This window comes from Balaenoptera musculus, chromosome 6 (genome assembly GCF_009873245.2).
Source record: "Balaenoptera musculus isolate JJ_BM4_2016_0621 chromosome 6, mBalMus1.pri.v3, whole genome shotgun sequence".
NCBI lineage: Eukaryota > Metazoa > Chordata > Mammalia > Artiodactyla > Balaenopteridae > Balaenoptera > Balaenoptera musculus.
Genome location: NC_045790.1, coordinates 2,007,341 through 2,026,130, shown reverse-complemented (window position 1 = coordinate 2,026,130; position 18,790 = coordinate 2,007,341).

Sequence of the window (18,790 nt, the reverse complement as noted above, 5' to 3'; positions counted from 1 at the left end):
CAAGGATATAGAGCCGCTTACCGACCCTCAGGAAGGGCTAGACAGCCGGGTTTGGACGTCACACGTCAGAACCGTATCCGGAAATCACGGGGCTGGTCCTGTGAGGACACAAGAGCTTGTCAACACCAGCCTGGGCATCACCTTTCCCACTGCCGACACCACGACCCTGGTGTCCCCAAGGGCATGAAGCTGTCCCCACCCTCTCGAGCTCCTGGGTCAAAGCTCAGCACGATGCTTCCAACCGCTGGGGCCCGGATCCCATGGCTGTACCTGAGCTGCAAAGGATGCTGGGAAAGCCAGCCGCTGGCATTTTCTGCCTTTCATTCTGGGAGGTGGTCTTGGCTCCTGAGAGACTCATAAGGTGGGTAATTGCCCCACATAGAAAAGGGGCTCAGATGATGACGGCCATAAAGACTGGCTAATGTCCTGCTCCCAGGGGTTGAGGGAGAGGGTAATTGGGTAGGTTTATAAATGGTCGAAGGATCATAGGGTTGCTAATTAACCAATCCTTTTTAATCTAAAAGAAGGTTGTTATTGGCATACCGCAGGACTCTTGCGTTTTTGTGTTACACAAGATTTTTTTTTTTAATCGGTGGCTTATTTTATCTGCAGGTGAGACAGAACTAGAGTGGAATGCTAATACATTCAAGGGAAAAATCAGAATCACAAAAGGTCTCTGAAAGTCTGAATGAACCAGTCCATAGGACAGGACAAAGTCTATCAGTAAGTAAATGGTGGGTTTTAAAAACCCAACCGCTCAAATGCGTAGTCGCTGCTAAGAAACAAGCCATTGTTTAATGTGGTTGCCAGGAAAGCTAATTAAACTCTAGGCCTCGTGAATGGACCACAGTGTTTAGAACAAAGCTGTCCCGCTCCGCACTGAGCAGCCACAGCTGAGCCCTGAGCCAAGCCCTGAGCACCACGGTCCGTGAGGGCCCGGCCGGTCGTAGATGCTCCCAGGGGCTCCGGGAAGGTGAGTGGGCTCAGTGCCGGGACAGGAAGAGGGGCCTTGGAGGGAGGGATACGAGAGGGGTCACCAGTCACCCAAAGAGTGTGCACATGGGAGAAGGGGAGATTTCGCCCACAGGGTGTCAGGGGCTGAAACTGAGGCCCAATCCAGCAAATTATAGCGCGTCCTCAGCAAAATGAAGAAACCGTTCTGTTGCAGGAAGGGGGACCCCTTCCAGGGCCCGAGAGTGGGCTCTTGTCTAACACTCGGATATGAACTGTCCGAGGAGACACATGTGCTGACAAAGCAAGAGGTGTTATTGGGAAGGGGCGCCCGGGCAGAGAGCGGCGGGGTAAGGGAACCCAGAAGGACTGCTTTGCCATGTGACTCTGTCTCGGGTTTTATGGTGATGGGGTTAGTTTCCGGGTTGTCTCTGGCCAATCACCTTGCTTGGCTCATATTTGGTCCGACTCAGGGCCCCTCCTGGTGGCACACGCATCTCAGCCACGATGGATTCCAGCGAGGAGGATTCTGGGAGGTTGGCGGGACATATGGACTGGAGTCTCCTCTCTCCTTTTGGCCCTTCCCGAATTCTTCTGGTCGGTGGTGGCTTGTTAGTTACGCATTCCTTACCAGGACCTCCTGTTGAAAGAGAACTCACGCAAGCGGTTACTCCCGGGCCTGGCTGGGGCCGGCGGTTTCCGTCAGTGGTTCCCCAACAGTTCTGCCTGAGCTAGAAGAGTCTGGGGCAGGGGTGGGGTGGGGCGTGTCACACGTACCTGTCACTGGAGGTGTTCAGATGAGAGGTCGTGGCCAGCAGTAGGGGCGCTGCTGCGGGGCCCGCAGCTAAGCTTAGACTAAGTGAACGTCCAACTTTTTTTTAGCTTTAATATTTTTATTTAAACATTTTATTGAGATATAATTGGCATATAACACCAAATTAGTGTCAGGTGTATAATGATATGATATACGTATATATTGTGAAATGATCGCCACATTGTCGAGGTAACATCCTTTCCCATACAGTTACAGAATTTTTTTCCTGTGATGAGAACTTTTAAGATCTACTCTCTCTGCATACACTATATCCCAGGGCTTAGTCATTTTATAACTGGAAGTTTGTACCTTCTGACCCCACTGTTGGCAACTGGTATTTGTCTCTCTCTGACTCATTTCACTGAGCGTAATGCCCTCCAAGTCCATCCATGTTGCTGCAAATGGCAGGATTCCCTTCTTTCTCGTGGCTGAGTAATATTCCATTGTGTGTATACACCACATCTTCCTTATCCATTTATTTATTGATGGACACTTAGGGAGCTCCCAAGTCTTGGCTCTTATAAATAGTGCTGCTATGAACCTAGAGGTGCATGTATCTTTTATAATTAGTGTTTTCCTTTTTTTCGGACAAGTACCCAGGAGTGGAATTTCTGGGTCAGATGGTAGTTCTATTTTTAGTTTTTTAAGGAACCTCCATACTGTTCTCCATAGTGGCTGTATCAGTTTACATTCCCACCAACAGTGCAGGAAGGTTCCCTTTTCTCCATACCCTCTTCAGCATTTGATATTTGTATTCTTTTTGATGATGGTCGTTCTGACAGGTGTGAGGTGATATCTCACTGTGGTTTAGATGTGCATTTCCCTGATGATTACTGATGTGGAACATCTTTTCATGTGCCTGTTGGCCATCTGTATGTATGTCTTCTTTGGAAAAATGTCTATTCAGGTCTTCTGCCCATGTTCTAACTGGATTGTTTGTTTTTGCTATTGAGTTGTATGAGCTCTTTTGGAGAGTAACCCCTTACCAGATATATGGTTTGTAAATATTTACTTCCATTCAGTAGATTTCCTTTTCATTTTGTTGGTTTCCTTCGCTGTGCAGAAGCTTTTAGTTTGAGGTAGTCCCACTTGCTTATTTTTGCTTAGAACTTTCCATTTTAAGATTCTATTTTCTATGGAAATATCCGGCATTACAAAGGTAATATAAGTAGCTCTAATGTATGCATGAGCATTTTAAGAGATTTGATTTAGTCTCTGCTGAATACTTGAGCTGCACCCAACTTACAGTGGAGATGGGAGATAGCCTCGTTTTACCTGCAGGGTTGGTAATGCTTTCATTTCAGTTCCGCATGAATCGCGACAGTCACGCCAGCCTGGAGCCGCGCGAGGGGAGGGGGGTGAGTGAAGAGAGTCCAAAGAAAGCAAACGAAGACGTTCAGCCTCAGGGCACTTGGAGAAGCACAGTCCGGGCCTCTCACCCACATTCCAGGAGAGAAACCAGTCAGGGGACGAGCGAAGGGAATTGTGGTGCTCAAGTTGGTTGCTCCGGGTGGACGGGGAGGGGGTCCCGAGGGGCCCTGAGCACAGTGGGTGCCACGTTGGGAGGACAGGGTAGCTCATGCTTACATGGTCATTTTCTGCTTCCAAGATAACAGCAGGTGAAAGGGGGGAGAAACAAAGAAAAAGCAGACCCCATACCACTTACACAGTAAGTCCCCTACATACGAACGAGTTCCATTCTGAGAGCACGTTCGTAAGTCCAATTTGTTCGTAAGTCCAGCAAAGTTAGCCTAGGTACCCAACTAACACAATCGGCTCTATAGTACTGTACTATCATAGGTTTATAATACTTTTCACACAAATAATACATAAAAAACAAACACAAAAAATAGAGAAACCCTTTTTAATCTTACAGCACAGTACCTGGAAAAGTACAGTAGTCCAGTACAACAGCTGGCATACAGGGGCTGGCATCGAGTGAACAGGCAAGAAGAGTCACTGACTGGAGTGGGAGGTGGTAGAGCTGAAGGATCGTCAGCAATAGGAGACGGAGGGCGAGCTGCAATGTCACTCATGCCTGACGTTGATGGCACAGGGTCTGGTTCCTTGCTGGAACCAGATGCCTATTTGCATCTTTGAAAGTTCGCAACTTGAAGGTTCTTATGTAGGGGACTTACTGTATTTATTACCTTAGATTAGGCCAGCATGGTGGGAACTGTGATGATGAGAATGGCAAGGCTAGCAGTGTTCGTGGCCTGTGACCTGTGTGAGAGACCACGTGTTTCTCGCTCCCGAATCCTTCCCCGAATTAGGGTCAGGAAGCGCCAAGGAGCGCTCCGATAGCAGCAGATTTCTGGAAGTTCAGAGTATGTCTGGTCCAGGTCCTGCTAATCCCACCCCAAAGTGTAGGCGAATCCTCAGCACACGAGGCGGCCTTTGTGATTGGACTCTTCGGGGGACATGGGGCCGGGGCAGGGATTTCCAGCGTGTACAGTGGGTTTCAAATGTATGGTGACACCGCTGATGTGCAAAACGGGCCTTTATTCCTCTGGAACTGCACCGAGTTTGCTGGTGAGGTGGTGAAAACCCAAACTTGGCCCTTGAGGGTAACAGACCCGCTTCTGGCCTAAAAGCCTCTTCTGGGCAATTCCTCGGTCAGTTCAGGATTTGAACTCGTTCGGGGCTGGTCTCCCTCGTCCTCTCCACTGCTGACCCTGGGGTGAGGCGTGTGCTTTCTGTGCTCCTGCCCCCAGCCCACCCCGTCGGAGAGGTCTTGTCATCTTGCTCTCGGTGTCGGCCTTGGTCCCGTGCCTTCACTGCTGACCACCTCCACCCCGGCCGGGCTGCTCTCACCAACCCTTCCTCCCCCGCTGCCTTTTTCCCCGTCCCGAGGGGCTGTTACTTCCCCACTCGGAGAGAGAGCTGAGGGGGCTCAGGTGGGTGGCCGTCCGCCGCCCTCCATCAGTCCAGGCCTGCCCTCCCCACGTCCCTGTAGGGCAGGCGGCCAGGGCGGTGGAGACACAGGCCCCAGGCCCTCCGCCCTCACCCCGCGTTCTCTGCCCCCAGCCCGCAGACTCTGAGCGCCGGGGATGCGCCCACCCCCCCACCGCCCACGCCTCCTGTACGGCTCTCCCCCCACCTGCCTGTCCAGGCTCCGCCGCCGCCCCCTGTCCTGTGTACGAAATACTTTCATTGCTTTGTTTCTTGATGGGGAAATGACCTCGTGCCGAGACCTGCATCCTTTAGAAGGTAACACCTACTCTACGCTCTCCTCCTCCAAGGTTTTAGCATCATCTTGAAGCCAAGACCTTTTGAAACTCCAGACCAAAGCACCACCTCTCTCTCTCTCCGCTCCGCCCCGCCCCGCCCCGCCCCGCCCCGCCCCGCCCCGCCCCGTCTTTCTTACGCACACGCACGCACGCACGCACATGCACGCATGCGCACGGCTAGCTTTGTCCAGTGTCTTCAGCTTCACGTCGTAAATTATGACTCCGCTCAGCACCTCCCCTGACGGCTGTGTCCGAGCCGAGTCCTGAGCACATCAGCGCCGTCGGACCCACGGGTGGACAGCCAGTAACTCCCCGAGGTAAAGAACCTCAGCTTAAAATTTTAAAATGTTATTTTAATCTTCGAGAACCCCTATGCCTCCACGCCACATAAGAGGAGATGAAAACGTGTGAGCAAAAGGCAGGGTGACGTGAATGTGACTCCCCCGTCCTGGTGGAGCCCGGGTAAAGGAGAAGCGGGTCCCTCGTGACCGCTCAGAGTACCTCACCTAGTCGGCGAGTGTTTCTCCGTTTCCAAACCTTACCGCAGAGGCAACAGGGAGATGACACTGCCGCCCCGCAGATCCAGTGGAGGCTCAGCCCACCTGCACCCCTGCGGTCGTCCGTAACGACCGGTCGGTTTGTAAGCTGGCACAGTGGTCACGACTGTCCTGTCGCTTCTCGTCGGGAAGGCTTTTTACGTTTTAGAGGGAAGCTAGGTTTCTGTGCTTCGAGTCTGCCTGGGCCCAATAGGCGTTGTCTCGGATGTATTTACCGCAAGTGGCGTGTAGGGTGTCGCTGCCGGCCTCACAGCAGGGATCGCTGGGGGGCTGTTCCGACCCCAGGTCCTCCGTGTGCAGCTGTCCCCAGTGGTCCCCCACCTCTGGAGGCCACCTTCTCCCGTGCCGCCAAGCCCGCCACTCCCTGTTGCCTGGAGCTTGTCAGCGCTGGTGGCATCTCAGCAGAGCTGACGGGCGTTCGGCGGGGTGTGCTGACGGCAGGGGCAGGCGGTGGCCTGGAGGACGCAGCTCCGGGGACACAGCTGGGGCCACCTTCTCGGGAGGAGGGGGAGAGGAGAAAAAGCAGAGGGGATGACTTTCACGAGGAAGAGGGAGCGGCGTTGAATTCGGTGAACATTTAGACGATATTTAAGCATTTCCCCTGCGCTTCTCCACGGGACGTGGGGGGCAGAGGTGGAGCCTGAAGTTGACACGATCCAGGGGGCCTCTTTAAGGAGAAGAACACGGAGACACTGCTTGGGGAGAGATCCCCAGTGTTCTCCTTACTTGCTGCAGGTGATAAATCCTTTCTTCTCCTGACAATTAAAAAGAACAAGAATGTAAAATTAGGTTACAAAATTAATTATGACATAACGAGTGAAGAAATCACCGAGAATTATGTATTTTTAAAAAGCTAATAAATGATACAAAATCACAAAATCCAGAAACATAATACAGTATTTGAATTAACTAACTGGCTGCTATACTTCTATAAAACTTTTCCTCCCTAACTCCTTTGCCTGTATATTCTTTGGTCATGTTTTTAAATAAAAGATTGAATATCATTTAGTCTTTCCTCTGGCCTGGCTGGTTGAAGTGGATTTATAGATAGTTTGAACGTGTTGTTCTTGGTTAAAGCCATTTAAAATTCTGGGGTGGTGTTAAGTCTGGGATCATGTCTATCGCATTCCCTTTACTTTTTCTTATTTTAAAAGATTTTTTTGATGCGGGCCATTTTTAAAGTCTTTATTGAATTTGTTACAGTATTGCTTCCGTTTTATGTTTTGGTTTTTTTGGCCACGTGGCATGTGGGATCTTAGCTCCCCGACCAGGGATCGAACCCTCACCCCCTGCATCGGAAGGCGAAGTCTTAACCACTGGACCGCCAGGGAAGTCCCTATCACGTTCCCTTTAAAGATAAGCTGTGGACTCGAGGAATCGCCCGCAGACTGGCTTCCGGCTCCCAGTGTTCTGACAGAGCTGTAGTATTGCGATCCGAGCACTTGGTGCCAGAAGCTGCAGTGCATGTCTACACTGCATGCAGAGCCGGGCCCTGCTCCTCCTCATGGTGAGGCCGGGCAAGTTGGCACAATGGGTGGTGGTTTTCCTGGAGGCCGTTCCTGCATCGGGCGACTGGCAGTGACTAACTGTCCACAGATGCGTCTGTGATCCAGGTGGATGCGCCCCTAACTCGGCACCCGTGGCTGCAGCCGCAGAGGGCTCACGGCCTCTTTTTTTAATTTATTTTTTAATTTATTTTTTTTATTTATTTATGGCTGTGTTGGGTCTTCGTTTCTGTGCGAGGGCTTTCTCTAGTTGTGGCAAGCGGGGGCCACTCTTCATCGCGGTGCGCGGGCCTCTCACTATCGTGGCCTCTCTTGTTGCGGAGCACAGGCTCCAGACGCGCAGGCTCAGTAGTTGTGGCTCACGGGCCTAGTTGCTCCGCGGCATGTGGGATCTTCCCAGACCAGGGCTCGAACCCGTGTCCCCTGCATTGGCAGGCAGATTCTCAACCACTGCGCCACCAGGGAAGCCCTGGGTCATTATCTTTTTTCTTCCCCGTCCCTCTTCTCTCTTTCCTCTGAATTGCTGCCAAAGCGACTTGAGTTGTATAACTTAGAGCCGGGAGCTCGGTAGGGGTGGGGAGCGGTTTGTATCCAGATGAGCCGAATGTGGAGGAAACTCAAGAAAATGTGGGTAACCCTCAGGTGTGGACCCCACGCACCTAGCCCACGTTAGCTGGTGTTGGCCGAGGGCAGAACTCGAGGGAAGGAGTGTTGGTTCAAGTTAGAAAGGCTCTGGTTTCTGTTTGATGCAAAACAAATCATGCCGTTTTCAAGTCCTGTGACACTCAAAGGTTTAACCAGTATTTACACCGTGCTGTATGGGGTCTGAAGCACAGATGCCAACGCGGGGCCTTTGAAGACAAGACATGTCTGTAAATGATGCCTGCCCTTTGGGTGTTCCACCTGTGGTTGCTTTTCTTTCTATTATCTTGTTTAATATTAATTTTGTTATGGCATCCTCTTTTTTTTCCCCCTTTTTTTAAATTGAAGTATAGTTGATTTACAATGTTGTGTTTCAGGTGTACAGCAAAGTGATTCAGTTATACATATACGTGTATTCATTCTTTTTCAGATTCTTTTCCCATATAGGTTATTACAGAATGTTGAGTAGAGTTTCCTGTGCTATACAATAGGACCTTGTTGGTTATCTATTTTATATATAGTAGTATGTATACATTAATCCCAAACTCCTAATCTATCTCTCCCCCTGTCCCACGTTTCCCCTTTGGTAACCATAATTTTGTTTTTGAAATCTGTGAGTCTGTCTCTGTTATGTAAATAAGTTCATTTGTATCATTTTTTAAGTAGATTCCACATATGAGTGTTATCATATGATATTTGTCTGAGTTACTTCACTTATATGATAATCTTTAGGTCCATCCATGTTGCTACAAATGGCATTATTTCGTTCTTTTTTATGGCTGCATAATATTCCATTGTGTATATGTATGTGTGTGTGTGTGTGTGTATGTGTATATATATATATATATATATATTACCACATCTTCTTTAACCATTCCTCTGGGTGCATGTATGTTTTCGAACCATGGTTTTCTCTGGATATATGCCTAGGAGTGAGATTGTTGGATCATATGGTAGCTCTATTTTTAGTTTTTTAAGGAACCTCCACACTGTTCTCCTTAGTTGCTGTATCAGCTTACACTCCCACCAACAGTATAGGAGGATTCCCTTCTCTCCACACCCTCTCCAGCATTTATTATTTGTAGATTTTTTGATGATGGCCATTCTGAGCAGTGTGAGGTGATACATCATTGTGGTTTCAATTTGCATTTCTCTAATAATTAGAGATGTTGAACATCTTTTCATGTGCTTTTTTGGCCATCTGTATGTCTTCTTTGGAGAAATGTCTGTTTAGGTCTTCTGTCCATTTTTGGATTGGGTGGTTTGTTTTTTTTTTTGATGTAGAGCTGCATGAGCTGTTTGTATATTTTGGAGATTAATCCCTTGTTGGTCGCTTCATTTGGAAATATTTTCTCCCATTCTGAGGGTTGTCTTTTATACCACTTCTTTATCCATTCATCTGTCAATGGACATTTAGGTTGCTTCCGTGTCTTGGCTATTGTAAATAGTGCTGCTATGAACATAGGGGTGCATGTATCTTTTCAAATTGTAGTTTTCGTCTTTTCCGGATACAGGCCCAGGATAAGCATCCTCTTTTTGTCCCTCAGATGTATTTGCCAAAATGTATATTATGGGGACAAGAGGAGCATTGGATGATCGTGGTCTGCCTGGTTGGCATTGTTCCCCGATCTGTGGCCTTAGTTTAACCAGCAGCTGTGTCTGTGGCATCATAAACCTCATCCAGTGTAAGGGATAGATGCACATGAGGATATTCGGTATTTTGAGCCGGAAAGCCCACGATACCAGATGCCTCAGTTGACAGCTAGGACCCAGCTCGTGCACCTCCTCGGGGCTGCGGGAGACGCCCCATTTCCTCTCTGCCTCGGGCTGTTTCCCTACAAGTGCCCCCAAACAAGAGGCAACACCACCGCCGAGAGGACGACTGGTGTGCCTCGACTGACTGTCGTGTGGGCGTGTGGACCTGCTTTGCGCCCAGCAGGCCTCCGTGGCGACGGGCTGAGGCTCCAGCACTGTGCCTGCTGGACAGAGCCTGGTCGCAGAGAAGAGGACCTGGGCTCCTTACAGTTGTCCTTGAAGGAAAACACAGGACCACGGGGCTCACAGGTGCCGGGGGAATGGGCCTGTGGCGGTGATGTTCCCGGTCCCTCGACTGGAAACAGAGCCCAGCCGCCAGGAGGCACTGCGACCCCGGGGTTCCAGGATGCTGGGAAGGAGGGATGCTCTCAGTATGACCTTTAGAATCTCTGACCTGGTCTTCTCCCACAGGAAGGTCTGGGGCTCCAGCACTCTGATGGAAACAAACAGATTTTAGGAGGTCTGGCTTCGGGGGCGCTCCCAGAGCTGAATGTTCAGTCTTACTTGTTCCAGAAAGTCCTGGCAGCTTGGTGCAGGAAAGTCACTAGCACACACGCCCGGCTATTGGTAAAGAGGGGCAGCTGGGGCCCCTCAGACGGCACAGCCCCGGGGGAGCAGGTGCGGGGCCCAGGGGACCTTTCTGGGAGTGGTTCCCGAGGGTGGGAGCTGTGGGCTGGATGCTGACTGCTTTCAAGGGTTTGAGAGCCAGAGGGAGCTCTGCTTTTGGTTTGTTGAAAGATACTTTATTGGGAGGATTTCCGCTCAGGGTCTGGCTGGAAGGACATGTCCGCTCTTTCCCCTCCCCCTTGCAGAAGTCTAAAGCCCATGGTCCCCAGGATCCGGTTCTTTCGGCGGTGTTGCCGCTGTATTTGGTCTTAAGAGCTGATGCACTAGAGCCTCGCTGTCCCTGCACTGGGCCCACCACGTGGCTGGTGGTTATGATGCTGGGTTTCCGACACGGGCCTGAATGCACGAAGCTGGGGGCCCAGGAGGCGTCTGTCAGCTTTGGGAAATGCTGGATTTTCCAAAGCCTCAGTCGTAGACAGGCTTTTGTGACACTGCGGAGGAGGCTCTCGGCTTGTCCAAAGGAAGGAAGCAGAAGGCTGGAACGCTTTGGGGAGCTTGGAGGAACTGTCACGGGGGCGTCTCCCTGGTCACGCAGCCCCGGAGGAGATAACGATCCCCAAGACTCACACCTTGGGTGTGTTTGCTGGGAAGGGCACCATGACAGCAAGTGACATGGTGACCCTGTCCTGGGAACCGAGCCGAGCTCAGGGACACCGTGTGGCCTGGCTGACGAGGAAGTTCCTCTGTCACTGTGCTGGCTTCCACGTAATTGTCAAATTGGGAGTGTGTCATGGTGGGTCTGCGACTTCCCAGGCTGGCGGTGACCTCACAAGGACTGTTACAGACCCGTGGGACCCACAGCCAGCGGAGAGAATCGCTACCTCCCTCTCTGTCCCATGACCTCGAACGTTGTGGTCACCACCATGGCCTTTTGTTCTTGGAGGGGACAAGCACTTTGCAAAGTGGGGTCACTCTGTTGCTTCTGTAGGTCATCTTCCCAGACTTGCCTGATTCTCAGAATCTCAGTTTTTGGCTCTGTTTCGCATATCTGTTTTTTGAAGTGTTTTTTAAAAAATAGGATGAACTACTGTGTGTCAAGCATACAGAAGAGTGCAGAAAATAACATAATAGGGATCCAAGTGTCCACCGTCCAGATTTAACAAATACTAGCATTTTGTCCCATCTGTATCAGACATTTTTAAAGTTGAATTGAGCATTAAATCCCCTGCATATCTATTTTTGGTAGATGGGAAGCATCGATAAGTTCAATTCTAGTTGGTTGCTGGCCATGCACAGAAGCTCCTCTGAGTCTCCAGATACTGGAAACTTTGTATGTTTGTGCAGAGCAGTACTGCCCCAGCCACATGCCTTAAGCAGAAGGATTGTCCTGAAGACTGTCTCAGCACCTGGGCAAATTTTCTCCGACTTACACTGTGTACATTTTCTCCACCAGTTTGCCGTATGTTCACAGGGCTAACGCCCATCCCCACCAAATGCAAGAACCCTCTGGCTCCAAAGGTTCCAAGTGTGAAAAACTGCACCCAAACTGCTGAGTTTTGCCCCACTGAATAAGAAAGGATACTAAATATTTTCATAAAATTAAACAACCCTTTAAACAATGTTCAAAAACATTTTGATGTCCGCATGAGCCAAACTCCCGGAAAGCTAAGTGTTCATTCTCCTCCTGGGACAGAGGCTGGAGTATTCAGGCTTTACAGAGAGAGAGACATCTCTCCTAGAGTTCAGTCCTGAATCTCCAGTTCCGTACATTCTTACCAGCCTGTCCTGAGAATGTTTCGGACCTGAAAGGCTTGGAGACAGACTCGTGCTCTTTGCGCCTAATTATGCCATCTTTGCAGTTTCTCCGTGTTTCCTTGAAAGGCACCGCTGTTCTTCCAGCCACGCGATCCGGCCTCAAGTGCCTTGTCTGTCTCCTTTGTCCTCAGCATCCAGTATCTTTCCTCCAAGTGTTTCTCACTTCTGTCTACTCCTCCCCAATCCCCTTGCTGCTGTCCGAATTGGGGTATTTCTCCTTATGTGGTTTGGCTGATTCTGTCTTTTTGCTTTCCCCTTTCAGTCCAGTTTCAGTACCAGATTATCTTCTGTGCCGTTCTGCTCAAAATCATCCAGTGGTCCCCACAGCTGACCAAAGACCAGTTTTCTACCCAGAACCTCCCATGTTTTCCTCATCTTCTCTGTCCGCACGTACATGTCTCTCTGTGTCCCACGCGACATCCCACGAAGCCTCTGCCCAGGCACACAGCACTGCTTGCCCTCTCTGATCCTCTGAGTCTTCTTCGATTATTTCCTCTGCCTCAGTCTTCCTTTCCCTCCTTCATTAAACGAACCAACCCTCACGGGGCGTCTACTAGGAACCAGGTTATGTGAAACAACACCTACGCATACAGACCTTGCAACCTAGCGGAGAAAACAAAAGAATAAACAGGCAGTCAGCAAGCCAGGCTGTGCAGGAAGTACCACGGCAAGGAAGAACAGGGACACCAGACCCAGGCGTGGGGAGTCAGGGCAGGCTTCCCAGGGGAGAGGCACACAGAGGGTGATGCCTTCTTTAGGATGGTTAGCGGGGGGAAGGGGAGGGGGACGGGAGGCAAGTAACTCGGGGACATGGCAACATTGGCTTGGAGGAAAGCTGGGGAGAAGCAGTGAGTTCTGGGCACGTCTCCGAGCGGGACCATCAGGACTTACCATGGACGGATAGCGGGTGCAGGAGAGGTGAACAGATTCTGTTTTTGCAGCTGGAAGAAGGGAGTTGCTCTTTGCAGAGCCGGGGAGGACTCTGGGGAAGAGAGAGGTTCAGGCTTTGACATGCTGGTTTTAGTGCGGAATGATCTAGTAAGGTTTCAGTGAAAGAAGTCCGTTCAGTAAATACTTGAAGGAGATGAGGAAAGAAAACTTGGGTGTTTGGGGAGCACCGAGAAGATGCAGAGTCAGGCAGGCTCAGTCCAGTGGGGCCCACTGTCATCCCTAAAAGATCCTCCATCTCCAGGGGCAGCAGCTGGTGCGCACTCATCCTGACACCCTCCCTCCAGTGGGGAGACTGTACCACGTCCACTGCAGTTGCTAAACAGTATTTGCTGGACGCATGAGAGGAAGGAATAAGCTTAATCCGTAAAAGAGACTGTTCCAACCGTCTTCCCTTCCAAGGAGGAGATCCTTGCCAAGATGCTGTACATCTGGGGAACAGGACCTGGAGGTCTGCACCCTCCGTCTCAGGGTTACTAGAGCCCCCTGCCATAGAATCAGCACGCACAGTGGTATAATGCACCTCTGGACCCTTCCCCAGACCTTCTCAAGCTGAATTCCTAGGGGAGGAGCTGGGACCTCTTGGTTAGAGACTCACTGAGTGATTCTTCTGAAACTAAAATTTAAGAACTGCCAACCCTCCAGAAGATGACCGCTGTTGACACTTTTCCTTGGAGGCAGATAATTTCTAGCCGTGATGGGGTGAGTTACAGCCACTCTGCGATGTTATGGTACTCGGTACTCTGTGCTCATCGCCTCATCAAGCCGCCGCAGTTGAGTTGGAACCGGGCTGGCCCAGAGCCCCACGCGCTGTCCGGTGACAGCTTAGGCAAGCGAGGCCATTTGCCAAATACCTCCCAGTCGAGCTCTGCAGCTTGAGAAGAAGAATACGAGAGAACACGTAAATGCCAGATCTCATTAATCTGGGAGTTTTCAAACAATGACTACACATCTGTCTCACTCTCAACTATAATGAAGCAACAAGCTCGTTCCTTTCATACTGTCTGAGCCACAGTAAGGACTGAAAGTCACACGCTGACCTTGGACATCATGTTTAGTGAGACCGTTATGACCCGTCTTCAACACCAGGAAGAGGTCAGCTCCACGAGGGCGGTGGCTGCCCGCTCGGTGCCTACGACGCGTGGCGCACAGTAGCCGCTCGGTGCCTACGACGCCTGGCGCACAGGAGCCGCTCGGTGCCTACGACGCCTGGCGCACAGTAGCCGCTCGGTGCCTACGACGCGTGGCGCACAGTAGCCGCTCGGTGCCTACGACGCCTGGCGCACAGTAGCCGCTCGGTGCCTACGACGCCTGGCGCACAGTAGCCGCTCGGTGCCTACGATGCGTGGCGCACAGTAGCCGCTCGGTGCCTATGACGCGTGGCGCACAGTAGCCACTCGGTCAGTATCTGGAGGGATGGCACACAGTAGCCACTCGGTGCCTACGACGCCTGGCGCACAGTAGCCGCTCGGTGCCTACGACGCCTGGCGCACAGTAGCCGCTCGGTGCCTACGACGCCTGGCGCACAGGAGCCGCTCGGTGCTTATGACGCCTGGCGCACAGTAGCCGCTCGGTGCCTACGACGCCTGGCGCACAGTAGCCGCTCGGTGCTTATGACGCCTGGCGCACAGTAGCCGCTCGGTGCCTACGACGCCTGGCGCACAGTAGCCGCTTGGTGCCTACGACGCGTGGCGCACAGTAGCCACTCGGTCAGTATCTGGAGGGATGGCGCACTCGTCCCGCTTCCTGCTGTGAAGGGCCAAGTGCTCACAAATCCCGTCTGTGGAGTTTCACTGTTACCTGTAGCTTCCACAGCCCTCGTCCCAGCAGTTCCCTACCCCTGTAGAAATCTGTGCAGTCTTCACTTCAGATGTAACTTTCTGCTGACCCCATAAAAAATTGGCAGGAATTCTCAGAAAGGATGATATTGTAGTTGTTCTTGCGGGGCTCCACGGAGGGATAAATTTCACATTATTCATGTTTCCAGATGGACTTTCAGTTCCCCAGGGCAGTCATTCCAGAACCTTTTCTCAGCCTTAAGTTTACTCCAAGAAATAAAACTAGTGATTTAGGGCTTGGTCGCTCCCACAAGAGGCTCCCCTGTTTTTGGTGCAGAGCCCGAAGCAGGGCAGAGGGAAAGGCAGCTGGGAGACAGGATGAGGGGCTGGTGCCCACAGGGGCCCCGTGGGTCAGGGAGACACTGCCTGCCCGGTCTCTGGAGGGAGAGGGCCTGGAGGGCAGGGGTCAGGCCAGAGATGGAATCGTCCGCGTGGTCAGGCAGTCCCAGAAGCTTGGAGCAGCAGTAGGCAGTTGATGCTGGCGCCCCGAGGCTGGAGTAGTTGTGGATCCGTCCCACCGTTCCCCGCAGATGGTATTCACACCCCAGGGCTAGTGTCCAAGGCTACTTAATTTAGCCGGTTGGGATGCTGTACTACCGAGGTTTAATCGTCGTATTTCTTGAGCTTTTACTAGGCTAACATATGAACTCTTTCAACAAATACTTATGTGTCAGCCTCTGTGCTGGGTGCTAAGGACACAGCTGTGAACAAGGATGGGAACTAAGGACCTCTGATCCGTGAATGCTTCTTCTTAGCCTCAGATTCAGGCCCTGGTCCCAGGCCTGTTGTTGTTTTCAAAGGGGCACATTCAGAGTCAGTGGATCAGAGTGAATTCTTCGGGAGTTCTCACGACGGGTCAGGGGGATCCCCTGTTCTGAGGATATAATGATCTAACGCGTGATTGAGAATCATCCCATCAGACACGCGCCAGGCGTTCGGCTCCTGTAAGGCTCAAAGTTTCAGTGTGAGCTGATGGGACGGCCACTCCTGGTGCAGAGGGACCAGAGGGACCTGGCGGGAGGCTGCCTGGCCGGGGGCAAGGCCCCTGCTGGACGTGCCACGCCCTCGCTCTGTGGCCCGGGCACCCTCGTGACCCGGCTGGACCCTCCCGGGGCTTCCTGCTGCAGGGGGAATACACCCCGTGTCTCACCGGGCTCTCCTCCCCGGGGTCTGCTCCTGCTCCGAGCCCTGGATTTCTCTAGAAGCTTCTTCTGGCCTCAGAGCTGGCCTGGAACCAGCTCTTCATCTTCCCGGGCTCAGCTCACACACCTCCCGGGAGGGGCCCGTCCAACCACCCATCTGAGGGCGCTCTGATCTTCATCATTAGCGTGTGCCCTACTCTTCAGAGCAGGCACTTCAAGCGGGTCGGCTCACTATTCGTTTGGTGACCTCGTCATTACCATCTCTCCCTGCTAGAATGTAGGTTCCTTGAGAACAGGAGGGTAAGTGGCACTCAGTAAATAATTAATGTGGATCACGTTTCCTACACGCCCGCCGGCTCTCTGGGGACGTCTGTAGCTGTTGCCAGGTTGCCAAGGGCCAAACAGCACTTTTTTTTTTTTTTTTGGCTGCACCGTGCTGCTTCCGGGATCCTAGTTCCCCAACCAGGGATCGAACCCGGGCCACGACAGTGAGAGCGCCGAGTCCTAACCACGGGACCGCCAGGGAATTCCCCAGACAGCACTTTTGAAATCATATCTGGAAACACAGTATATGACCCAGAGCCTCAGCACCCAGGAGTAACCTAAGGCTTAAGGTCTTTTTGTTAAATGGAACGAAATTATCACCAGACCAGTAACTGGGAAAATGGCGTGTGACCCAAGAATCCCCCTGATGGGGCTGGACAGCGGCCCAGGAGGACGCGCTCGCAGTGGCCGCTCTTCACCCATGTTCCCTTTACTAGGACGGAGGCTACGGCAGGGCCCAGGGAGCTGGTGCCGCCCACAAAAGAAAGCCCCTCACAGGGGCAGGCGGGTGGAAGTGTGATGGAGGGACATTGCGCAGCCATCCTGCACTCCGTGTCACGCTGAGCCGGGGCGTCGGCAGGGCGGGGTCCTTCTGCAGCCCGCGGTAGCCGTGCTTGCTCCAGTGGCAGCCTCTCTGTTGAAAACTGACAAGGAGAAGATTCAAGTCTCTCCTGTTTTCTGTGTCACTCAAATGCCCCATTGCTTGGTAGCTGGTTAAAATGCATAGTTCCCTTGTCAGGCTTTCAGCAGCTGTGAAGATCCAGTTAATGTAGGTCTCCCTGCCTTTGCCCTCTTGGCTAACTAGCTGGCCGTACTTGCTTTTCTTTTTGTATGAAGCTTTTCCTTCTGTCCCTTTGACAGCACAGTGTCAGAAACGATGTATTGTCTTCACAGATGTTCCGTGTTGCAGAGCATTTGCTCTTCGGTAAACATAGTGACGTGAAGGGACACGTTGCATGTGTCCAATCCTTTTAACGACTTAAGGTCCAAGATTGTTTCTTCTCAGTGGAATGACCATCGACAAAAAAGATTGGTTAACTACTAGCAATTTGAGAGTTTGCTAATCCTGCCGGAATGGGAAATTCTAAGTGTTTGGAAATAGACGTTTCCATCCGTCGAGATTCACTGGCAGATCCAGAACCATGCAGTTCTGACTCGGGGAAAAGGAAGGCTGATTGCGCTTCAGCGTGTTTGTCACGCCTGGGAAACCCCTGGCGGTGGTGTCCTTTCTCCTCCTGGGGAGGAGAGTGGTCCAGCCTCAGAACTGGGGAGACGGGCAGTCTTGCTCTCACCCTCTCCTGCATCTCTTCTTGGTCCGCAACTGACAGGGACTTGCAGCTGAGAATCACTCACTGGCAGCTGCAGCCTCAGACCTTCTCCCCGCGTCGCTGGGAAATCGCCGAGAAGGCAACTCAGAGACTCCCAGCTGCACAGACGCTGCCTCAGGAACACGCGGCCACCACCCTGCTCAGGGCTGAGAACCCGGAGCAGGATGTGAATTTCCCACCCTAACAAACCCAAGGGAGATCCCTCCTGAAGTCTGTAGGAAATTTGTTTCTGACCCACGGGTCACAAAATAGCTTGCTATGAATTTTGATTGGCTGCCAAGTCATTGCTAATTCATCTCTGACTTTGACAGAAAAAAAATTAAGTGTTAAAGAAATGAACTGGGGGCTTCCCTGGTGGCGCAGTGGTTAAGAATCCTCCTGCCAATGGAGGGGACACGTGTTCAATCCCTGGTCTGGGAAGATCCCACATGCCGCGGAGCGACTAAGCCCGGGCGCCACAACTACTGAGCCTGCGCTCTAGAGCCCGTGAGCCACAGCTACTGAAGCCCATGTGCCTAGAGCCCATGCTCTGCAACAAGAGAAGCCACCGCAATGAGAAGCCCACGCATCGCAACCAAGAGTAGCCCCCGCTCGCCACAACTAGAGAAAGCCCGCTCACAGCAGCAAAGACCCAATGCAGCCAAAAACAAATACATAAATAAAAATAAATGAATTGAGCAGGAAAAAAAATTTTTTTTTACACGAGCATGATCCTACAGCTGCTGGAAGTCTAGCAGAGGGGGTGGTAAATAAACCTCAGAAGCAGGGTGCATTCATTTTCAGAACTTTCTGCTTGAAGAGGAGTCTGGAAAAGTGCGAGATTCATTCTGGACGATCAGTCTTCTATGCTGACAAGGGAGTGAACTGCTACGGCCACAATTTGGCGAGACCAAATTCACGATGCTATGAGAGAAGGACCCGTCAAACAAACCCAACAGCGACCTCCCTTGGGGTTGAGAAACTGAATCCCAGGTCCCCGGCCTCCCCTGCCGTCCTACGGGGTCGCCGGCCTACCCTCCCATCCTGCGGGGTCCCCGACCTCCCCTCCCGTCCTGCGGGGTCCCCGGCCTCCCCTGCCGTCCTGCGGGGTCGCCGGCCTACCCTCCCGTCCTCCTGGCTTCAGGGGAGCCGTCTTGGTTTTGTCCCCACTCATTCCTCTCATTTCGTCCTCCCCGTACTTTTTTCCTGACTTTTCTCTCCTCAAATATTTTCTCTCTTTCTGCTAGTTGATATCTATTACATATACACATTAAAATACATTTCAGAATTCACAGTTGAATCATCACACATCCACACATCTGAAATGCAGTCGTG